The sequence below is a fragment of the Palaemon carinicauda genome, chromosome 12 (assembly GCF_036898095.1).
Source record: "Palaemon carinicauda isolate YSFRI2023 chromosome 12, ASM3689809v2, whole genome shotgun sequence".
NCBI classification, from domain to species: domain Eukaryota; kingdom Metazoa; phylum Arthropoda; class Malacostraca; order Decapoda; family Palaemonidae; genus Palaemon; species Palaemon carinicauda.
Window position 1 is genome coordinate 93,319,448 of NC_090736.1, and position 25,636 is coordinate 93,345,083.

At 45.6% G+C, this 25,636-nt stretch overlaps 1 protein-coding gene and 1 pseudogene across 4 annotated transcripts in view; both read left to right on the forward strand.

Moving 5' to 3' along the window:
* The window catches only part of Smug (Single-strand-selective monofunctional uracil-DNA glycosylase), a 463,559-nt gene that overhangs the window by 276,575 nt on the left and 161,348 nt on the right, over positions 1–25,636 (forward strand). The window lies entirely within an intron of this gene.
* Positions 6,782–8,729, forward strand: LOC137650437 (uncharacterized; annotated as a pseudogene).

The window sequence follows — 25,636 nt, forward strand, 5'->3', positions numbered from 1 at the left end:
GATAGTATTCTTTAGTTTCAGCGAATTAGGTAGCCGATCTTGTTGACGCTAGGCTTGCTAGCCTAGGTGTTTTAGATTACTCTCTTGCATGATATAATAGGCGTTCCTGGTGTTATTAAATTTAAATGAAGATTTTAGGCAATTTATACATGTAAGATATATATATAGATTGCATAATAATTTCCTCTTCCAAGATAGTATTGTATATGAAAGAGCTTCGATGAGTCAGGTAGTTGATCTCACTGTCACTAGGCTAATAGCCTAGTGGCTTTAGTATACTTTCATACAATCTCCCCGGTTACCTTTATACATAAGGTAATCCCTTTTTCCCTCTGAGTGTAGCCTATGGCTACGATCCTAGCCGGTCTTGCCTTGAATTGTGATTCTGGTAAGGTTAAGCTAGGGTTTTTCTGCCCCTTTACCAAGCCATTGTTGATGAGCTTTGGGTTTAGGTCGGAACCTCAGAGTACTTGTCGTGTGCCGGCAGCTGTCCAATAGGGTGAATGTACTCCCCTGTTGGACGTAGTTGGTTGGCATAGGAGGCCTTGCCCTCTAGACTGCACTTGGAGGGGTCATGGGATCCCCTTCTCCCTGCAGGCTAGCGACTAGTCCTGTGCCGGCAGACCCTAGGCTGTAGAATAGTGATTATTCTTTGGCCTAGGATGGCACAAGCATGGGAACTCTGTTTCTCTTTGTGTTAGGGACGGCTTGATGATACCGGTCCCTTTACTGTATCGGTAGACCCTAGGCTGGAGAATGTACTCTCCTTATGCCTAGGATGATACTGATACTGAAACAGAGTTTCCTTTTGGGTGGGGTAGGGACGGCATGCTGCCGGCCCCTCTCACACCTTATACAGGACCCTTTTTCCCCGTCCCTTTCTGTCCTTTGGTGATGGCCTAGCTATTACATCTCTGTGTCCGTCGTCCTACAATCTTACCGATTGCCGGCGGGTTGTAGGGCGGCTCAGTCTTCTGCCTGTATGGCCTAGTCGTTCAGCTTCCCTATAGGACATGATGTTTTGGGATAGCTGTTTCGGCAGGTCTAGCTGCCGGTAGGAGACCCATTTGCCTTAGAGTGTTCTTCAGTCCTCCCTTGGGCTGCCATCTGCTGTCTTTGCCGACTGATACCGACATGGCTGCGGATGGGTGGAAGCTTGAGCATGATATGTTCTCCCCTTCCATTAGAACCCTCATTCAGGAGTAGGGTAGTGATATAGTGGCTAGTGCTGCCACCCTGTCATCACCCTTCACTCCTTGCTTTCTCTCTCTCTATTGGCTAGTGCTGCCAACTACTAATCTATCTGGCGGCTGCCGGCTACTAACTTTGCTGGCAAGATGCAGGCTAGGCTTGTGGTCCGACAGCACACTGTCACCCTGACTCTGCCGTCGAGAGCCGGCAGTGTCTATACTTGGCCACTACCCAGTCACATTGAATGATGGCTGGGATGGTGTGCCTTCAGTCGGTGACCCGCCGGCAGCTGGCGAGTCTATCATTGACCACTACCCAGTCACATTGAATGATGGCTGGGATGGTGTGCTTCAGCGGATATACATGTACTGAATTTTGTGACAGTGAATTAATTCTAAGCACTACTCTTGCCAGCAGATTGCCGGCAGTAACTGTTGTATATGAATATACAAAAGCCAGTACATCTGTAGTATAGAGCATACTGCAGATAGAAAACTATGGTATCTACTTATACAATAGTCAAAAGTTTCCAAAATACTCTGTGTGTCTAGGTGCAGTCTATTGTTGAGACCTAATAGAATTGGGAAAGGAATTCCCTTTTCTTTACACTGATTGTTCATCAGTGTCTTTAATCCTCACTATTAACTCTTTTGGAAGTGGGTGTTGTTTACACTACTCTATCCTTATGGGCTAGAATCTTCCACTGGGCCTCTGATAGAGGATACCTTAGAATTAATAGTGAGGAAGGTCACAGCAATTGGTTGGGCGGGAACCACATGTATGTGTCTTTCCTATTTCATTTCAGCTTACCTAAGCTATATGCAATAAATAAAATGGAAATTGTTATTATAATACTTATTATAATATTTATTAGTCTAATGAGATAGACTGCAATATACTCATTTTATTTTCCTCTCTTTACAGGAGGACTATGTCAAGTGTGACAGCGTGTTCTGCAGTATTCGCCGCAAGAACTTTTATGGCCATCTGGGGTGTAGGACACACTCCCGCTGTTCCATCACCAAGGGACCTCTAAAATACTGGGACCCACAGGTATGTACAGTGTGCAAGAACCTGTTGAATGAGGCATTTGAAAATCCCAAGACAGCAGAGTCAAGGGATGTAGCTCGGGAGAAGATACGCAAATGGGTTCGTGATTTGAAAAAGAACTCCACGGGGCCTTACCTCCCTAGTGAGCGTATGAGAGCCCTGCTATTCCCCAAAGCATCTGCGGATGCTGTTATTCCTCAGCCTCACCCTGAGATCCCTTGCATCCAGCTATCTGTCGATACGGATGTCTCGGATGCGATGAAGGACATCCATCTAGATGATGAGAGGATGTCAGAGGTGTCTGAGGACACCGAAAAGGGCCTTCTGGCCGAAGGTCGAGAAGAGGAGTCAACGGTGGCTCCTGAGACGGAAGAGGAAGAGGTCGAAACAATCTCTGTTTCGTCGGTTCCTGCCCCAGAACCTGTACCCCCTACGTCCTCCGCTCCTCAGCCTACGAAATCGGACGACACTCTGGCTGCCATCAAAGCTATGATGGAAATGTACGACAAGAATATTGAGCAGAGGGAAGCCGAACTCAAGAAGGAGATTCTTAGGCTTACACTTTCTCGTGGACCTCAACGGAGGCTCAATGTTAAGGATCTTCCCTCGTGTTCCCAGGTTAATTCATGGAGGCATGCCGAGTACATGCCAATAACCAATGGCAAGATCTTTGTGTCAGAAAAGCTGGGCGCTGTCCCCATTGAGGACGAGTTCTGGCCCAGCTTTGAGTCCTATCCAGACTGCTTCGTTCGTCTTAAGACTGAACCGGTTTCTAAGGAGGAAACAGAGCCTAAGGAGGTCATAGTGCTTGACCACTCGAAGGCTCAGGCTTTGTTCCCCAGCAGCCTGAAGGACAAGGGCTTCACCAACTCTAAGGTGCCAGGCCTGAGCAAGAAGCATACCTCTTTTCTTGCTCCCACAACTATGGTTTTCCCCTTCGTGGGGAAATCATTCAGGGCAGTGGTTAAGGCAGTGGAAGCAGGGAAACCTTGCCCTACACTAGATGAGTGTAGGCCCCTCTCCCTGGCCTTACCATCAGATAGTAATGACTGGAAGGACATTCAGCCAACCTTCTCAGTCGGGAAGTTGGAGGCTGACATCGCTGGACGTCAGTTCAACGAGAACCTCCCCAAGTTGTCTGAGTTTCTCCTTTATCGAGAACAGATACAAAGGAGAGGCTTGCTGCCTATCTGTCCCTCCAGGTGTCCATGGAGGCAATGGCCAGTGAACAAAGAACCCCAGACATGTTCATGGTCTTGGCCAAGACACATTTGGCAACCCTTAAGAAGGATTTCTACAGTTTCGTTAAGGCAAGAAGGGCTTGTAGAGAATTCGTGTTTGCTTCGGCTGCAGTCAAACACGAGCCCAGGAAGTTGATATCTTCCAACATCTAGGGGAAAGATCTGTTTCCGAACGATCTAGTTAAGGAAATTGTTGACAAGGCTGCCACAGAGAATAGAAACCTTCTCCAGAAGTGGGGCATGTCAGCAAAAAGGAAGTCTTTTCCGGATGAGGGTCCCCAACCGAAGAGAAAGACAAAAAGGCCAAGAGTGCCAGCTCGCCCTGCTAAGAAACAACTTCCCATGACCGCGGCGCCACAGATGGTGGCACAGCCCCAACCTACCTACCAGTTAGTACCCCAGCCAGTGATGACTCAGTCACCAGCTTTTACTCCCACCTATGAGAGGCAGACCACTACCTTTCGCCATAGAGGTAAAGGCTCAGGTAGAGATTCCTCTAGACGGCCCTCTAGAGGAAGAAGAGGTAGGGGAGCAAGCGTTCGAGGAGGCAAGCCCTCCGGAAACCAGAAGCAATGAGATGCTTCCGGTAGGAGGAAGACTCTGACATTTCAGGGACTGTTGGACCTTCGATCCCTGGGCCCACAGCATAATCAAGAATGGACTAGGATGGAGCTAGAAGACAGTTCCACCAGCATTTCCTCAGTTCTTCCAACACTCCACCCCTGTTCTGGAAGAATACGTCCGGAAGCTCTTGAGCAAACGGGTGATCAAGAGGGCAAAGTCCATCAAATTCCAAGGAAGGCTGTTTTGTGTTCCAAAGAAGGACTCAGAGTCATTCTGGATTTGTCCCCTCTCAACAAGTTCATAGAGAACAACAAGTTCAAGATGTTAACCCTTCAACACATAAGGGCCCTATTGCCCAAAAGGGCATACACAGTCTCCATAGACATGGCGGATGCCTATTGGCACATTCCGATGAATCGCTAGATCTCCTCCTACCTAGGATTCAGGCTACAAAAAAGAAAGTACGTTTTCAAAGCCATGCACTTCGGACTAAACATAGCCCCAAGGATCTTCACGAAGCTTGCAGAAGCAGTCGTTCAACAACTACGCCTACAAGGTTTCCAGGTGGTGTCATATCTGGACGATTCGCTGGTGTGGGCAGCATCGGAAGCGGAATGCTTGCAAGCATCCAAGAAGGTGATCCAGTTCCTCGAACATCTAGGATTCAAAATCAACACCAAAAAGTCTCGACTATCTCCAGCTCAGAAGTTCCAATGGCTAGGCATACATTGGGACTTACAGTCACATCGCCTCTCCATTCCATTAAAGAAGAGGAGAGAGATAGTGGACTAATGCCCCAGCCACGTTCACAGCGGGTAAGCTAAGCGCTGACTGTGCTTCCACACAGTTCAGTGAACGACTTCCCAGGCTTCCTGAGTCCTTGATATGTCTCGAGTTTGAAGCTCGGGACCGGTTGAGTAGATCCATCAACTCAGCTACAATGGCTGAAATGACCTCTCTAATGTACGAAGAGGAACCCCTTTTTAAGGTCCTGACTAAGTTATTGCTTCAGACCTTGCTGTCTGATGCCTACGACTTCCTTGCGGCCAGACGTCGTTGCCGTAAACACGTCCTGTCTGAGGCCACTATCAGACATGAGCCTAACAAGCTCATTAAAGCCCCAATCTGGGGCCCTGACTTAATCCCGAGGATCTCATCAATAACGTCCTCAGCGAGGCTGCCAGAGTCAATCAGAGCCTCAAGGTTTGGTGGGGCCTAGTCACCAAACGCAAGTTCGAACCTGCCAGCAACCAATCTCGAGGTAGGAAGAGGCTGAGACCTTTCCAATCCTTCCAAAACCGGCAGTTGCAACAACTAGTTCAGACTATCCCGGTAACGTCCACTTCAAAAGGACAACCTCAACAGCAATATGTGTTGGTTCTTCAGGCCCAGGTAGCAACTACCTCTTATGCTACTTCCCCTGCCTTTAACCCCAACTATGAAACCCAGGGTGCGTTCCAGGGTTACCCAGGGTGCGTTCCAGGGTTACCAACGCGCCAGAGGCTCTGGTGCGAGAGGGACTTTTCGCAACAGAGGTAGCGGAAGGACCCTTTCTCGAGGCCGAGGATTCTGCAGAAGCCGAGGAGGTAAATCCGCAGGGAATTATTGAGAACTCTCGGTTAGGAGGAAGACTCTACACCTTTCGAAACCGTTGGACGTTCAGCAATTGGGCTTTCAGCATAATTTCCAAAGGTCTGGGGTGGAGTTGGATAGAAGGGCCCCTTCCACCAACCAGTTTCCATCAACTTCCAACGGAGGAGCTAGTCTTATATGCAAACGATCTATTACAAAAGAATGCAATCAAAGAGGTAAAACACTTGAAATTTCAAGGTCGCTTGTTCAGCGTGCCAAAGGAAGACTCAGACAAGCGAAGAGTAATCTTGGACCTGTCTCATCTGAATTCTTACATTCGATGCGACAAGTTCCACATGCTAACCGTCTCTCAGGTGCGGACCTTATTTCCCCGTGTGGCCATCACCACCTCTATAGATCTTACCGATGCTTACTATCACGTTCCGATAGCAAGGCATTTTCGTCCGTTTCTAGGCTTCAAACTAGGCAACCAAGCTTATGCATTCAAAGTAATGCCATTCTAACTCAACCTAGCACCCAGGATATTCACCAAACTAGCGGAGACGGTAATCCAAGAGTTACGAACCCAAAGAATTCAAATAGTAGCTTACCTAGACGACTGACTCATTTGGTCAAACAGTGTCGAGAACTGCCTCTCGGCAACAAACAAAGTGATAAAATTCCTACAACAGTTGGGGTTCCAGATCAACTTCGAGAAATCTCGCCTAGTCCCAAAGACCAAGTTTCAATGGCTGGGATTACAATGGGATCTGCGTTCCTACACGCTACGTCTCCCAACAGCCAAGAGGACAGAAATAGCAAAGAACACAAGACGTTTTCTCAAGGACAAATTGATGTCCAGGAGAAATCAAGAGAGAATCTTGGGTGCCCTCCAGTTTGCCTCGGTAACAGATATAGTACTGAAGGCCAGACTGAAAGATATAAACAGAGTATGGCGCTCCAGGGCAAACGAGAAATATCGAGACAAAAGAGCTCGACTTCCGCCAATTCTGAGGAAAAGACTTCAGCCATGGACAAAGGTAAAAAATCTGGCAAAATCCGTTCCTTTACAATATCCACCTCCAAAACTGGTCATTCACACAGACGCCTCCTTAACAGGCTGGGGGGGGGGGATACTCCCAGTACAGGAAAGTCCAAGGACTATGGTCGACAGTATTCCACCAACTCCATATCAATGTCTTAGAGGCCATGGCAGTATTCCTAACCCTAAAACGACTGGCTCCAGCCAGGAACCAACATATCAGATTGGTTCTAGACAGCGAAGTCATAGTCCACTGCATAAACAGAGGGGGTTCCAAGTCAAGTCACATCAACCATGTGATGTTAGCAATATTTTCCATGGCAGCATCGAACCAGTGGCATCTGTCAGCAGTCCATCTAGCGGGAGTACGAAATGTAGTGGCGGACTCACTTTCGAGGACGACTCCGCTGGAGTCGGAGTGGTCACTGGACCGGAAATCAATCAAATGGATCCTGTCTCAGTCCCGGGTCTCCAGATAGACCTATTTGCAACAGTCCAACCACAAACTAGAGTGCTACGTAGCCCCCAACCTGGACCCTCGGGCTTACGCCACAGACGCAATGTCATTGGACTGGAACACTTGGGAGGGAATTTATTTATTCCCACCAATAAATCTGTTGATGAAAGTGTTAGACAAACTCAGAACTTTCAAGAGCCGGGTTGCTCTAGTAGCCCCCAACTGGCCCAAGAGCAACTGGTTTCCCCTGCTGGTGGAACTGGGTCTCCACCCTCGACAGATACCCAATTCAATACTAACACAAGTAGTACAAACTCGCAATGTGTTAGCTTCCTCAAAAATTCAGAGTGCCCTAACTTTATGGACTTCATGAAATTTACAGCACAGAGAGGTGCAGATATCGATCCTCAAAATACCCCATTTTTAGAATCGGATAAAAGGGAGTCCACCCTTCGACAGTATGATTCGGCTGTTAAGAAACTTGCCAATTTTTAAGGGACTCAAAGGTTGAGATGATGACTATGAATCTGACCGTAACCTCCTTTAGAATTCTATTTGAATCAGGCCTAGTGGCCAGTACTATTACTACAATTAAATCAGCCTTGAAACAGATTTTCCAAATTGTTTTTAATATTGACCTTACAGATTCATACTTCTCATCAATCCCGAGAGCCTGCGTCAGATTGAAACCATCAACTCGCCCTAGCTCAGTTTCCTGGTTTCTGAATGATGTACTTAAGTTGGCTTCTGATACTCTTAACGAGTCTTGTAATTACATTCCATTATTAAGGAAAACCTTGTTCCTAATGAGCCTAGCTTCTGGTGCCAGAATATCAGAACTTTCAGCCTTGACTAGAGATCCAGGTCATATTGAATTTCTCTCGTCAGGGGAAGTCCTACTTTCCCCTGACAAAAGGTTCTTAGCAAAAAATGAGGACCCCCAGAACAGATGGTCCCCCTGGAAGATTGTTCCACTTCCTCAGGATCCATCTTTATGTCCAGTAAACACTCTGAAAGCCTATTTAAATATAACTTCCATTAAGTCCTCAGGGCCCTTATTCATTAGAGAAAATGGAGGAACCATCACCCTGAAAGGAATCAGACAGCAGATTCTGTATTTCATTAAACAGGCTAACCCTGAATCATTCCCTCACGTTCATGATATACGAGCCGTAGCTACATCTATTAATTACTTTCACCACATGAACTTTGATGAACTTACCAAATATACAGGCTGTAAGTCTCCAACAGTTTTTAAACGCCACTACTTAAAACCTTTGGAAGCCCTAAAATTTGCTACAGTGGCAGCAGGGAATGTGGTTCCTCCTGAAAGTAATGATTCCTAATCAGGTCTTGCTCTATCCTACTTCCTTCTACCTGCCTTACTTATTGTCCCTACTTTAGTTTTGGTTTTGTTTTACACCTGGGATGCACCCTCAAGGTGCACTCTTATTTTATCATGTCTGTAAATAGCCTTACTCTCCCACGAGTTGAATTTTGTTTGTATTTACCTTCAGGATCGTAAATTACCATTTGATCTCACAGCTTTTTATTGTACATTGCATTTTCCTTGTCCTTCCATAGTTTGGAAGTTTTTTGCTGTATTTGTTACTTATCCCTCTATCCTTCCTTATAAGGAATGGTGGAATGGTTCATTCACTGGGACCGCTATTGAGAAAATAGCGTTGGAGAGAGGGTAATTTTACAATTTTTAGTGATGTAAGGAGTGTCCTTAAAGCTATAGAAGTTTTTAATTCTAATAACCATCTAGTTTTAAAGATTTTAGAATGGCTTTTTATTATTGGACGGAGAGGTATAACAGTTCAATTTTGTTGGGTTCCAGCACATGTAGGTGTGTCTGGGAATGAGAAGGCAGATTCACTGGCTAAGAAGGCTGCATCCGAGTTGCTGCCAAAAAGGTATCCCATTCCCTGTAATGATTTCTTACCTGACATCAAGAAATTGGTTTGCAATAAATGGCAACAGCAATGGGATAGCCAAGATGGGAATAAAATGCGAGAGGTAACAAATGTCATATCTCCTTGGAGGTATAATATGATGCCCCGAAAATGGGAGACGTCTCTTTGTCGTCTCCGTATTGGTCACTCTCGGTTGACACACGAGTTTCTGCTGAAGGGCCAACACCAACCGTATTGTGACGGCTGTTTAGTACCTCTAACAGTGAGGCATTTGTTGACCGAATGCCCCAATTATAACAACTTAAGGAATAGATATTTGTTTGAGGCTCGAGGTGAGGGTGGCAGGTTCATCCTTGCCAAGATTCTTGGAAATGATGTGTCCTACTATGCAAGTGACATTTTTAGATTTATTTCAGAAGCAGGTCTTCTGAAAACTATTTAACTTTTATGACATTCAACTTTTATGATTTTAATTGAATACTCTTTTATTTTTTATTTTTTAAATTTTTCATTTTTGTATACATAAATTAAATGTTACCGGCGTCAATGACCTTAGATGTCAGGATGCCTGAAAACTTTAAATCAATCAATCATTCACTGGGTTTCAGTATTCCTATTTACTTTTGTATTAAACAATGTTTTTTTATATTTTGTCTTTAATTTACTTTCCCCTCAGGTGTTAGTTCCAAGTTTTGGGACCATTTCTCTTGTACTATTTCACAGAGCGGCACAGGTGGAGCCCAGAAAAGGTATTTTGACAAAGGAAAAATCTATTTCTGGGCGAGAGACCTGTGCCGCCCAGTGAACCCTCCCTCTACTTCCCTCCCAGAATGGGCCCAAACTTGGGTGCTATGAGGAGTGACGTAGTTGGCGTGGGTTGAGATGGTGGTATTAGCATTCAGTGGTGGGTGTTGAACGGCACCTCGCTGTGACGGGGATATTGAAGAGGAGATATCTAAATGGCGCGAGACTTCTGGTTGTGTTTTATCACACCCCAGTATTACAGTGATCCCACGCTACTTCACGGTTCGACCATCGCGGATTCACCACTTCGTGGATTTTTTTCATAACGCATGTATATAAATATATCGCGGATTTTCCGGAAATTTCGAAAATACCGTGATGTGACCGATGGTGCGAGATTGGAGAAAGTAAGGAAAATTGAATCATGATTGATTTTCAATATAAATGAAACTCTGAGGAGCAACAAAGATATCATTTGTTAGAGAGATAGAGAGAGGTAAGGAATGGGAGGTAGTGAAAAGTAGCCCACAGAGAGAGAGAGAGAGAGAGAGAGAGAGAGAGAGAGAGAGAGAGAGAGAGAGAGAGAGAGTGTGTGTGTGTTGTTTTAAATGTAATAAACAAAAAAATTTGATAGGTTATAACACATTGGTGCTTATGTAATATCAACTGTATAGACGGTTTGAATAAGTCTAGAATAAAATGATGTTTCCCAAAAAATAGTGGTTTGCTGATGAAATCGGATGCCGTATTTTTAGCTACGATTGAAATGAATGTAGACTCGGCATAATTTTTTCGTTTCGTATTTAATTGACACTAAGAAAACTAATTTTAGTTTCTTCATCTATATGTAAGTATTGTATAGCACGAGAGAGAGAGAGAGAGAGAGAGAGAGAGAGAGAGAGAGAGAGAGAGAGAGAGAGAGAGAGAGCGAGTGTGTGTGTGTGTGTTTTTTTAAATATAATAAAAGAGAGAGAGAGTGTGTGTGTTGTTTTAAATGTAATAAACAAAAAAATTTGATAGGTTATAACACATTGGTGCTTATATAATATCAACTGTATAGACGGTTTGAATAAGTTAAGAAATGGTATAAACGATACTTTGTTAGTGTATTCGTACGCTCTCAAGAGCGGCAGCTAGACGTCAGCTGATCTGATCACACCCAAAAGTAAAATAAAAAGAAGTCAACAATACTCGATTTTTAAAACACACCCGAAATTTAAAAACAAAAGTACACGCTTTCTTAATGTGCATTTAACTATTTAAAGAGTAGCAATGTTCTAGAATAAAATGATGTTTCCCAAAAAATAGTGGTTTGCTGATGAAATCGGATGCCGTATTTTTAGCAACGATTGAAATGGATGTAAACTCGGCATAATTTTTTCGTTTCGTATATAATTGACACTAAGAAAACTAATTTTAGTTTCTTCATCTATATGTAAGTATTGTATAACACAGAGAGAGAGAGAGAGAGGAGAGAGGAGAGAGAGAGAGAGAGAGAGAGAGAGAGAGAGAGAGAGAGAACGAATCAGCTGTTGTAATCGAATGCCATGTTTTTGTTTAGTGAGAATTTCATTGCCACGACTAACAACAACATACTGTACTGAACTTTACAGTATTATACAGACTACTGTAATATGATAAAGTAAAATATTTGTAATAACCTATTTTATATGAAATGGGGCTATTTTTTTGTTTAAAATTTACATTTACGTACGTAAAACATTCTCTCTCTCTCTCTCTCTCTCTCTCTCTCTCTCTCTCTCTCTCTCTCTCTCTCTCTCTCTCTCTCTCTCTCTCTCTCGTAAATTGTTTTCCTGCTTTGCTACGTATGTATGATTTTATATAGATACGGTAAATAATATTTGTAATAACATATTTTCTAAAAGCTTTTACTGTAATATCATTATTCATCACTTTCATCATGCGCGTTAAATGCCTTCGTTTGTTTATTACGATCGAAGATGAAGCGTACTTTATGACGCCGCCATAAAGAAAAACATTTCATTTGGAAGTCCTAAGAAAAATTAAGTAAAACATTGGTAATAACAAAATCAACATACTGTATAATCAATATAATCGATGCAAAAACTAACCTATACACAGATGTGTACACTAAATGCGTTTGTTTCTTCATTATGATCAGAGATAAACGTAAACAAAACATTGGTTGCCATTTTTTATCGTGCTTTTTGGCGTGTTTAGGAAACGCATGATATAAAATCGCCTTTAATATTTGTGCCTGTCTTAGTTTAGGGTACTGTAGTACATGCATTAAGTGTTCTGTACATTAAAGGGTAGTTTGTTAACAGTACTACGTACAAGGGAAGGTTCTAAAAGTCTGAATATACATGTTAAATAAATACGTAAATATGGTGTCACTACTTCGCGGATTTTCACCTATCGCGGTCTGGTCTGGAACCTATCTACTGCGATAAACGAGGGCTCACTGTATACCGACACCTTATATAGGTGAGCGAGCTGGATTCAACCCTGGCATTCCTATGCAACTTTTTTCTCTGGTAATTCATAGCAGTTATATACCTTAGAAATGATGCAAAAGGAGCATTTCATTGGGCGGCACAGGTCTCTCGCCCAGAAATAGATATTTTTTTTCGTCAAAATTCCTTTATTATTATTCTTTTTTTTGGTTTGTAATATGTATTTATTATACAGGCATTGTATTAATGTATTGTGTAATTATGTGTAGCCATTTATTAAGGATTTATTATGGGTTTTTAGGCTGAGGAACGAATTAAATCAATTACCATGTATTCTTATGGGAATATTTGCTCCAACATACGATCGTTTCAACATACGAAGTAGTTTCTGGAACGACTTAAGATCGTATGTAGAGGTATCACTGTATTGTTCTACTGTCTGGTATTCAGCTGCTGATTCTCATCTTAATTTGTTGGACAGAAGCTTATGGTCTAATAAATTTCTTATTTCTGATCTAGATATTATTCTTTGGCACCGTCGTTCAATTAGTTCATTATGCGTGTTGCATAAGATTTTTCATAACTCTGACCATCCTTTACATTCAGATCTCCCTGGACAATTCTACCCTGTTCGTAATACTAGGCAGGCAGTTAATTCTAATAGCCAGGCCTTCTCCATCATGAGGCTCAATACTACACAGTATTCTAGAAGTTTTATTCCAGCTATTACCAAGTTGTGGAATGATCTTCCTAATCGTGTAGTTGAATCAGTAGAACTTCAAAAGTTCAAAGTTGGATCAAATGTTTTTATGTTGACCAGGCTGACATGAGTCTTTTTATAGTTTATATATGACATATCTGTTTTTGACTTTGTTAATAGTTTTTTTGGGCTCAGGCCATGTCGTCCTGATTGAAGGTTCCTTTCAGTAGCTTCCTAGGTTATATTTGACTACAGTGATATTCCCAGAGAATTTATCTAAAGGTCTCCAGAATTCTAACTCTTGGTGCGAATATCCTTAAAGTTTCCTTTTAGGATATCGCATAATATCAGGGGACGTATTCTTGACACGCCACATAGCAATCTGCACCCTGCATAGCGTTCACGCTTCGAGAGGAAAAGGGGCAAAATTAAAGATGAGCCGTTACAAAATTCTCCTCCTCCGTTACAGTTTGAGTACTCAGATGGCGCCACAATCGTTGGCCATCTTTATTCCTTTCTCTGTAGCGCATCAGCTCGGTGATTTTTCCCAGTGCTCTTTCGCTATTTTGGATTATAATGCAATCTCCAGCATCCTCTGCCTTTGGAAAGTAAAGTAAAGATTTAACTCGAAATTAACTATGTTTTTGGCAAAGCTATTGCCTGGACCGGAGGCGCCTTCGGCGCTGTCGTTCGTAATGCATGTGTTATTTAGTTAGCCAGAACGACTTTCTCGGTATAATAGCTTAACGGATTTTGAGCGAAGCGAAAAATCTATTTTTGGGTAAGATAGCCATGTCGTCCTGATGGAAGTTCCTTAAAGGCAGCTTCCTAGGGTATATTACAACTATGGCGATATTCCCAGAGAATTTACCTTCAGGTACCCAGAATTCTAACTCCTGGAGCGAGTATCCCTAAAAAAGACCTTAGGGATATCGTAAATATCAGTGGACGTATTCTTGACACGCCTCATAGCAATCTATACCCCGAATAGAGTTAACACTTCGTAGGGGTCAAATGGCAAGAAAACGAAAACGATAAGAAAGGGGGGAGCCGTTCGTAAGGCATCTCTCCTCCCCGTTTCGAAAGCATGCCCTGCGCCGCTCGCGGCGCCATCTGTATTCCTTGTAGCGATACACGAGGTGCTACAGATACTGTATGTAGGGAGTGGTCCTACAACCCTTTTCACTCTTTTTTTTTTTTTTTTTTTTTTTTTTTTGAAAAGGAACAGGGCGGGTCCATCAGGACGACATGGCTATCTTACCCAAAAATAGATTTTTCGCTTCGCTCAAAATCCGTTTTTTGGGCTCAAGCCATGTCGTCCTGATGGAAGTATACCAGAGCATTACTGTATCTGTGGATTCTCAATACGTGCCGTACTCCTCAGGAATGTTTCTTAGTCAACTCGACTGAAAGACCTAAGATGTTACCGTTATACATCTTTTCACTAATCATAAGCCATGAAAGCACTTCCTGCCCCCTACAGGGAGGAGTCCTACTAGACTCTAGAAACGAACGAAGAGTACATATACCTATGTATGAATCACTCGCCAGCCAGTACACTATAGTGGTCTCACTCTATATGAAGTAAAGCATAGTCTTACGGGACTACAGCATCCAAGGGAAAAATCCCGACCAGCACCCTGGTCGAAGTAAAATTAGACAAAAAGGTTATATCTGCGTAGGATTAAACTTGCTGCCACCACCGTCCTCAGAGAGGGGTGGAGTCCTTTATGCTAAGGAAAGTATAAACCAGTGCAACAAGGCTTTGCATTAAGGAATAGGCTATTATAGATATCCCCGATTAATATACATAGGCTAAATGCTCAATAAATAACATGAAATCAATATAGGTGAAGGAGACGCAAGGTTCCCGAGAACAAGTTTATTGAGTAACAATAAATAGACATGGTCACCATAAATATGTACATATGATAGGTGGATGACCAACAATTTACACAAGTACCGTAGTGCATGGATGAATGGTTATCTGAAAGAAAACAAATAGGTCACTTGCTGCATACCCAGGTATCAAAGTTAACGTCCATGTTACTACTTTGCTGACATTAGCGTTAGCAAACGCTTGGCACACCTGTCTGTACTTGTGCTACCATCACCATAACGCTGGAACAGTCACTGTGGGCTCTCAGAGCCTTCACTACTAGTTATATCAACGCATATAACTAACCACTCACCCAAGAATCAAAGTCCCAAATGATTCCACTGTTCCTCGCAGAGTTAAACAGCAGGGTTAACGACGCAACCAACTGCTACCACAGACCTCTTTAGCTGCTCCACTTGCTTAGCATAGTGGCGGAAGAATACCCTGGAAGACTTCCAGCCAGTGTATGAACGAAGGTGTTCAAAATCCATAAAGTTAAAGAAGTTTAAGGATGAAGCAACTTTCCTCGGATCATGACCTGCGGGTGAACTGTCAGGATCCGCTCTGCGAATAAAATATGTAATTTTCGCCCTAAGCTGATTTAAAGATAAATTCGAGCCCGATGTTTCTCCTCTGAAGTTCTACGAAGATAGACCTTTAGGCATTCTACGGGACATAGAGATGCATCTTCTTTCAGAGGGCAGATTCTCCAGGGACCCCACCTGTTGGTGGGCAACTCGTTCTTAGCGAGAAACGTAGGGTCCGGAAACAGGTTCAGTTCTCCCCCATCCAGGAACTGAACTCGGCCCTCCTCTCTCGAGAGGGCCACAATCTCACTAACTCTGGCCCCAGAAGCAAGGGCAAAAAGGAAGATCACTTTTTGAGTCAGGTCCTTCAATGCACATTCCTCATTATCCAGTAATGAGGCAAAATGAAGGACTTTGTCTAACGACCACGAAATAGGCTTTGGAGAAGCTGATGGTCTAAGCCTAGCACAGGCCTTCGGGATCTTATTAAACATCTCGTTAGCGAGGTCTACCTGGAAGGCATATAGAATGGGTCTTGTCAGAGCTGACTTACATGTAGAAATTGTGTTAGCCACCAGCCCCTGTCCGTGGAGGTGAATGATGAAGGATAGGCAGAACTCCGTAGAGATCTCTTGTGGGTTCTTGTCTTTGACAAAGGCTACCCATTTCTTCCATGCAGATTCGTACTGCCTCCTAGTAGACTTACACTTGTATTCTTCCAGGAAGTCGATGCTATCTTTCGAGATTCCGAACCGTTTCTTCACCGCTAGGGAGAGAAAATCATGAGCTGCAGGGTTCGGGTTTTCTGTAATGAAGCGTAGACAGTCGACTTCTGGACTTGCTGGGACAGAACTGGGTCCGGGAGTGGTAGAAACTTCAGTCGTAGTTCCAGAGCTAGAGGGAACCACACTGTTCGGCCACTTGTGGGCCACTATTGCTGCTACTCCCTTGAAGGATCTCAGTTTGTTGAGGACCCTCAACATCAGATTGTTAGGGGGAAACAGGTAGATCCTGGACCATCTGTTCCAATCGAGGGACATCGCATCTACTGCTTCCGCCAAGGGGTCCACGTATGGGGACACATATTTCGGCAGCTTCTTGTAGTCCTTCGTCGCGAAGAGGTCTATCTGCAGTTCTGGGACTTGTCTCAAGATGAAGGAGAATGATCCTGCGTCTAGGGACCATTCTGACTCTATCGGTGTAACCCTGGATAGAGCGTCCGCGGTCACATTCCGGACTCCTTGAAGGTGAACTGCTGACAGGTGCCACTTCTTCTTCTCCGCCAGTCGGAATATGGCTAACATTACCTGGTTGAGAGGTGGGGATCTCGATCCCCGCCGATTCAGACATTTCACTACCACCTCGCTGTCCAGTACCAACCTTACATGGATCGAGTGACGTGGGGATACTTTCTTCAGGGTAAGAAGCACTGCCATAGCTTCTAGAAAGTTTATGTGAAAAGTCCCAAATAGCTTGGACCAGGTCCCTTGCACTTTTTTCCGATGGGAGTGACCCCCCCACCCTACCTTTGAGGCGTCTGTGTGGATTGTCACTGACGGGGGGGGATGGCTGAAGAGGTAGAGACCTCTTTAGACGACTGGCTTGAGACCACGGTCTGAGAAGAGAACGTAGTCGAAGTGGGACCGGTCTCTTCAAGTCCCTTCGCTCTTTCGATGCAAAGGTTCTCCATACTCCCGCTGCATCTTTTAGCTGTGCTCTTAGCACTGGGTCTGTTACTGATGCAAACTGAAGAGAGCCCAAAACCCTCTCTTGTTCGCGTCTTGATATCCTCTCGGAACCTAGAAGTCTCCTGACAGACCCCGCTATTTCCTTCCTCTTTGACATCGGAATGGAAAAACGGTGTGACACTAGATCCCAGTGAATTCCCAACCACTGGAACCTCTGAGCTGGAGAAAGACGAGACTTCTTTCTGTTGATCATGAAACCTAGATATTCCAGGAACTGAATCACTTGTAGGGAAGCTTGCAAGCATTCTGCTCTGGATGCTGCCCACACCAACCAATCGTCCAGGTAGGCTACTACTTGGAACCCTTTTAGGCGTAACTGTTTGAGCGCTGCGCTCGCAAGCTTCGTAAAGATCCTTGGGGCTATGTTTAGCCCGAAGGGCATCGCTCTGAAAGCATAAAGTTTTTGTTGTAGCTTGAATCCTAGGTAGGGGGAGAGACGGCGACTTATTGGAACGTGCCAATATGCGTCTGACAAATCTATGGAGACGGTATATGCCCTCTTGGGCAGTAAGGCCCTTATGTGTTGTAACGTTAACATCTTGAACTTGTGGTTCACTATGAACTTGTTGAGTGGTGACAAGTCCAGAATGACTCTGAGTTTCCCCGAGCCTTTCTTGGGAACACAAAACAGCCTCCCTTGAAACTTGATGGACTTTACCCTCCGGATCACCTTTTTCTCCAACAGATCTTGGATGTACTCCTCCAAAACAGGGGTGGAGTGTTGGAAAAATTGAGGGCACTGGGGCGGAGTACTGTACCAACTCCAACCCAGTCCATTTTTGAGAAGGCTGTGGGCCCAGGGATCGAAGGTCCAGCGATCCCGGAAATACTGAAGTCTCCTACCTACCGGCGACACTTCACTTTGACTGCCCTGCAGTCTTGCCTCCCTGGCCGCGACCACCTCTGAATCCTCGTCCCCTAGAGGGGCGTCTCGCCGAACCTCTGGCTGCCCCTCTGGGTCTTGCACGAAACGTGGTTGATTGTCCCTCGAACACGGGATTGAATGCCGGGGAAGCTGATGACATGGCTTGGGGTACCCATTGGAAGGTGGTCAGGGTCTGGGCTACCAGTTGTGGTACCGGAGGCAAAGCTGGCTGCTGCTGCTGCTGTTTTTGTGGTTTGAAAGGCTTGGCTGGACGGGAGGAAAACCTTGATTTCTTCGCCTTTCCTTTCGGCTGAGGGCCCTCATCCGGAGAAGACTTCCTCTTAAGGGACAGGCCCCACTTCAGGAGAAGATTACGGTTCTCAGTGGCTGCCTTGTCCACGACCTCTTTGACCACGTCGTTGGGAAAGAGATCTTTACCCCAGATGCTGGATGAAATGAGCCTCTTGGGTTCATGCCTCACTGTGGCCGAGGCGAACACAAACTCCCTACAGGCCCTCCTTGCTTTAACAAAGCAATAGAGGTCCTTAGTCACCGTGGCCAGATGGATCTTGGCCATTACCATGAACATCTCCGGCATCTTGGGGTCGCTAGCCATCGTCTCCATGTTGGTCTGGAGAGACATCGAGGCTGCCAGGCGCTCCTTTGTGTCCAATTCCCTCCGTAGGAGGAATTCCGACAACTTGGGAAGGTTTTCGCCGAACTGCTGACCTGCAATGTCGGCGTCCAACTTCCCAACCGAGAAAGTGAGGTGCACCTCCTTCCAGTCCTTATTGTCCAGCGGCAAGGCCAACGACAGAGGTTTGCATTCCTCCAGAGATGGACACGGTTTGCCAGCTTCAACCGCCTTCAAGACGGCCGCGAACCCCTTTTGCATAAAGGGGAAGGCCCTAGCCGGGGAGGATACAAAGGAGGGGTGCTTCTTACTCAAAGCGGCAACTTTAGAGTTTGAGAACCCCCTCTCCTTCAATGCAGCTGTTAAAGTGGCTTGAGCCTTGGAGTGATCCAGGATAATCACCTCCTTTGGTTCCGTCTCCTCCTTCGAGGCCGGCTCCTTCTTCAAACGGACATAACAGTCCGGGTAGGCCCCTCTACTGGGCCAGAATTCCACCTCCTCAAGGGGAACTGAGCCCAGTTTCTCCGACATGACGATCTTCCCAATCGTCATCGGCATGTGCTCGGCATATCTCCACGGGTTGGCATCCGAGCACAGAGGAAGGTCCTTCACGTTGAGCTTCTTCGGAGGTCCACGTGATGCTGTGATCTTCTGCATCTGGAGCTCCAAAGTAGCGGCCTTCTGATTATTCTCCCTCTGCATCTGTTGGATCATACCAACGATGGAAGAGAGAGCCTGTCCTAGCTCTGCTGGAAGAGCGGACGAGGTAGAGGGGATAGGTTCAGGGACCTGAACCGGCACGTCTGAAGATACGGGAACCTCTTCCTCCACGGCAATAGGATCTCGATCCTCCTCCTCGCCTTCTGCGAGGAGATCCTGTTCCGCACGATCGGACAAGTCAGACATCTTGTCGTCCAACTGGATGTCCTGCATGGCATCAGCAACATCCTCCTCCACTAGGATCTGGACGAGAGGGATCTCCGGCCGAGGCTGGGGAACAACAGCGTCAGTGGAAGCCTTGGGAAAAAGGTATGCCCTCATCATCTCATTAGGAAGATAAGGTCCAGTGGTGTTTTTCTGAAAACCCCTTACCCATAAGCGAAGCTTCTCCCTCGCTGCATCTCTTGACTCCGCCGACCTAGGGGATTCAAAAGCCTCTGATAGCAGGTTAGTACATACAGCACATACCTGCGGATCCCAGTAACGATGGTCATCATTGGAGGCTGCGCAAGCCGCGTGCCTCCTACACGAGACATGTCCGCAAAAGTTCTTACTGCGGACATTGCAGAAGACACTATCACACTTCGGATGCTCCTCCTGTAAAAGAAGAAAAATTTCCATGAATATCAAGTGAATTTCAATTCACATGTAGAAAATGAGTATTCACCAAGAATAAGGGAAAGACACCTACTTGTGAAACCCACACAAACACCCGTGGAAGCCCACCAGCCAAAGTCACATAGTTAGTCTTTACTAGAATAACCAGAGAGCATATTTCCAAAGGAAATTAGGTGTAGCTCACACCTAAGGTAAAATTTTACCATTCCGGCCAGGGATGAAAAGAATTCTCTTTTATCCTTGTAAGGCGACACCAAGTGATTGCACAAGTAACATAGAAAAGACAGTGTTGTAACCTACTATATCATGGACTCCCTTGGTTGAATACACCACCAAAGAAAGGACCCCCCCCCCCCGTTTTTTGAAAGGTAGATCTCAAGTACACCACATCAGATCACCCCTATTGGGGAGAACTCCAGATCCCATGCCTGAACCGGCCGGCAGTGGTTGCCGGTCCGCAGCCACCCGGTTTGCACTGCATTGCCGGCCATCATTCTTAGTGGCCGGCTAACCGGGCAGTGTAGCAGGCCGGCCGGCAGCAGTAAGCAAACCTTGCCGGCTGGCCTCCACACCAGGCAGTGCTCGGCTGCCGGCCCCACTTATAGTGGCCGGCAGATGAGCAAGAGACCGGCCGGCAAAGGTATATAACCATCGCCGACCGACAGCAAGAGAACTGGAGAACACCCCTCCCCACCGACGGCCGGCCTGTAGGCCGGCAGACGGCAAGGACAACACATACGAAGACAACAGAATGAGTGCCGGGCTAAGAGGCTATGAGCCTCTGTGCCCGGCACCCGAAAGAGTGCCAAAAGGAAGGGGAGACACTAAATCAGGCTTCCTAACCGCTGCTTACTGAATCTACAGACGGCAGCGATGGAGGGACCAAGAAAGGACCGGGCAGCACTCGAAGGAAGGGTCTCTGCCGGTCGGCACACTCTGCCGGCCGACAGGAGACCACGTCAGTTCCCCATCCTAACCTAGGCTAGGTACGGATGCGGACGACTGACACAAAGGAACGGAAAATAGAAGGGAAGGACAGAGGGTCCTATCCAACCTTGCCTTGGTTAAGGGTCATTCCCAACTAAGACAGCTCATCTCAGCCAGAGAAAGACCCGAGGGGGAGGCCGGCACTACTGGCTGCCTCCCTAAAACCACGGCAAGGAAGGAATTGCTATTCCAGAAAAGGGAACATATCCCGAATCCGGAACGGCAAGAGGACAAGTCTGAGGGGTCACCGAGCGAAGGGATCACTACTGGAACCCAACAAGGTGGACCAAGTGGGATAAACCCCTTATGCCCGTGTCAGTCAGCAAGGGAGACTCTGCCCCATGCCAGACCAACCCGGACTCAGACTAAACACTGTTGTACTGTCCCCCTCTGAACCAATTCAGATGGAACGGGAAGGTACAGTACTACTCCAGCATAGATATATTTGAAAATTAATTCAAACAAACCACTAGAGTTAAGCCTAGGGCTTAAACAGAGGGAAAGGGTTTGCCCCTTCCCCGAAGAGAAGGGAGCAAACGGGGAAACAGATAATATTATAATGACCTAAGACAACCTAGCCTAGGCACTAAGAGAATCGATTACCTAATTCACCGAAACTCACACCAATACTATCTTGGAAGGTACTCGAAAAGGGCTTATATGTATAACGTTGCCTAACGCTTAAAGCAATAAAATCACACTTGGAAGACTAATTATCATGCAGGAAGTACATAGGCCAACCGCTAGCCTACGAAGACTAGTGTTGGCAGCCTAGGCAAAACTTCGCCAGGCACACTACTAACGCATCATAACAGAATTCCTAAATAAGCTAAGTAGCTAATATTTAAGCGCAAAGGGGCTGGGAACGTCGCTCTTGCTAACAAATAAATCCTATTCTAGCGAGCGACAGCATCCATGATGCCTCCAGCAGGCAACAGCTCTTGTATCAAAGATAACTCTTTTAATTACTTTAATTTTAACCAAGAGCCTACATTTATACATAAAAGAAATAGTACTCAACTTATCCGAGGCAGAAGAAGTTGGAGAAAGCATTATTACACGAGAAATTCCAAGATTTAGTAGAAAACAGGGAACAAAACACCGAGTCGTAGAGCTACGCAAAAAGGAATGGAGATGGCGCCGCGAGCGGCGCAGGGCACGCTTTCGAAACAGGGAGGAGAGATGCCTTACGAACGGCTCCCCCCTTTCTTATCGTTTTCGTTTTCTTGCCATTTGACCCCTACGAAGTGTTAACTCTATTCGGGGTATAGATTGCTATGAGGCGTGTCAAGAATACGTCCACTGATATTTACGATATCCCTAAGGTCTTTTTTAGGGATACTCGCTCCAGGAGTTAGAATTCTGGGTACCTGAAGGTAAATTCTCTGGGAATATCGCCGTAGTTGTAATATACCCTAGGAAGCTGCCTTTAAGGAACTTCCATCAGGACGACATGGCTATCTTACCCAAAAATAGATTTTTCGCTTCGCTCAAAATCCGTTAAGCTATTATACCGAGAAAGTCGTTCTGGCTAACTAAATAACACATGCATTACGAACGACAGCGCCGAAGGCGCCTCCGGTCCAGGCAATAGCTTTGCCAAAAACATAGTTAATTTCGAGTTAAATCTTTATATATATCTTACATGTATAAATTGCCTAAAATCTTCATTTAAATTTAATAACACCAGGAACGCCTATTATATCATGCAAGAGAGTAATCTAAAACACCTAGGCTAGCAAGCCTAGCGTCAACAAGATCGGCTACCTAATTCGCTGAAACTAAAGAATACTATCGGCATAATATAATTAATTCCTAGCAATGAAGACTATATAGCTAAATATATAACGGATTTTGAGCGAAGCGAAAAATCTATTTTTGGGTGAGATAGCCATGGCGTCCTGATGGAAGGTTCCTGTTTGGTAGCTTCCTTGGGTATAAGACTACTAAGATATTCCCAGAGAATTTAACCACAGGTTATCACAGAATTCTAACTTCTGGAGCGAGTATCTCAAAGGTTTCCCTTTAAGACATCGTAATAAAACAGGGGACACGCATGTCTGAACGTGCCACATAGCTATCTCCACCCCGAACAGAGTTAATGCTTCGGTGTGTAAGGGCTTAGAATAGCTGGGAGCCGTTCCACAGCTAATCTCACTCGTGGCTACTACTGATACTCGAGACGTAAACAAACGGACGCCATTGCTCTAATGACGTCACGCGCGTCTTCATCCTTTGTTTAGTAGCTGCCCTACTTAAACGGATTTTCCCTTGTGTTAACTTTATCGCTTTGCATCTTCGCTATGTCGTTACCTTCAGCCTCGCCTTCTTCTGGAAAGTTGAGTACAAGGTTCCAGTATTGTTTAATTAAGCTCTGGCCGTAAAGTAAATATTATTTTGCGAAATAATTGATGTTTTGTGGCAGAGCTGTGCCTCTACCGGACCCGCCATTTTATGGCGTCGTTGTTGTTTTGCATGTCTTATTTAGCTAGCCACAACAACGCTTCCGGCATTATATACTAATCGAATACATTAGTTTATTTAGTCTTCATAGCTAGGAACTTTTATATCGTGTTTAGACGCTTTTTATCGGTCATCGATTGACCTTATACCAGTCGGCTACTATAGCCCCCAGGCCAGGAGCCTACATACAAGTGTTCATGCATGATTTATTAGTGATCCTAGACTAAGTTATGAAGATAGTGGCATTATTAATTTACAATACTTTTGACTAGTGATGCAAATGTTTTCGCCTTCAGGGACCATATAGGGGATAGGCTAGTCAGTGATTCTTTCTAGCCTAACCTAACCTTAGGACCCCTATATGCTTCCTTCATCCCCTGCCTTGGCATTCCCTCTATTTAGCCTTGATCCCTTTTCTGAGTAAAGGGATTAATTGTCTAATAGAGTATATATATCGCCTCTCAGTCCTCCCTAAAGGAATGAACCCCCTTTAGGATTGCGTCTGAGAGTGAGGTTAGGCTAGCCTACCTCTATGGCTAGGATAGTCTATGACTTTCCTGCGATAGCGATATGTCTTCTTCCTTACCTAGTTCAGGACTTTTAGCCCTGCTCTAGGTCGGGTTAGGAAGGTTTCTCTGTTCCATGCTGAAACTGTACTCTTGCACCGTTTTAGCCGATCAACCTGACCTTAGGTTAGGGAGTGTCCTCCCTTCCCTTAGTGGCCGCTCTGGTACAGAAACCCTTCCTGGGAAGACCTCTCTCTTCTCCCTCCCCACCTATCTCTTGTATAGCCTAGCCTATGCTTAGGTTAGTTTATACTCATCTGTCCCCTGTCCTACAAATCCTCCTTAGGGTGGATGAGTAGGGCTACCCGAGCTTCCCTGTGCAGTCCGCTCTGGTACATATACCTTCATAGTGTCCTATAAGGTTAGTTACTAGTGTAGTTCTGCATAGGGGAGTCTCCCCCTCTTGGGTGTTCCCTAGCCCTCCCTTGGGCTACCTGCTCCCGGTCCCTAGTGACCCCTGCTTATGGATGTTAGAGCCTGTCTCTATCATGGGTACACCCTCTCAGGGAGGGGGAGGGATGTCTGGAACCCTGACGGTACTTCCTGCATTCCTTCCCCCCCTCCCCCTGTCTCTCTATCTATCCGGGTGCCGGTCTCTTGCCGCCTCTACTGTCGGCAATACCTGCCTCCCTCTTGGTGACTTCCCTACCCTTGCCGCCAGCCCCCCGTGTACCGAGTGACTGCCGGCTGCCGCCGGCTACTACCGGCGGCTCTCCTACTCCTATCTAATCGTCCGCTTGCCGGTCGATCACCGGAGTGCCGGCATATACTGCCGGCAACCCGATACTACCTGTACCATCCTTATCCCAGTCACCAACCTGGCATCCTCCGGCTGCCGGAGCCGCCGCTCCTTGCCGGCGTGCCGCCGTTGTGCCGGCGGCCGCCATCCTGGTATCTAACTGACTTTTGAAAATTGTCTGTTCTAATGCCAGAATCTATGCTGGAGCGAGCTCCGGCATGCCGGCGGCTTGCCGGATGCCCCGGAGGCGTCAAGAATACTTGCACCCCCTCACTGTAGCTATCATAAGACTAAGATAGCCCTACATAGCAAATAGATAAGCTGCTTTGCTTTTAAGATCAGTACCTAGTACTGCTTTATTAGTGATCATGCTGTCTCTTTGCATTCTTCTAATTCCAGCATGCTATGTGCATCTTAGCACGGCTGGTTGCCAGAAACAGTTACCTTTATGAGGCCTTCTGGCTCTTAACTGGGAACCGAATGAATTCGATCCCAACCTTGTCCTTGGCTTTCCATGGAGTTCCAATATAATGGGAATCCTAGGAAACTATATCCAATGATCTCGGTCATTTGGATTATCCCAGGAACAAGCTTATGGTAACCAGCCGGGCGAGATGCATGGAGCGTGTTCTCCTTTACTGTTTTCATTCTCTATGCATCACACCTTCTTTAAGTTAAAATTAATGATTAATATTAACTTAATTTAAGAGCCATTCCTATGACTCCTCCAAACTCATTTTCTCTTTCTTCCACAGGAGGAGCAGATGAAGTGTGACTTCGCCTTCTGCGCTGTGAAACGCCCGCAGTTTTACGGGCATACGGCTTGTAGGACTCACGCCCCTTGTGCAGACAAGAAAGGGGATTTGAAGTTCTGGAATCCACTGGATTGTACGGTCTGCCAGGCCCACCTAGTTGAGGCCTTCCATAACCCTCCCTCAGCGGAGGTTAGAGACATTTCTCGTGAAAAGCTGC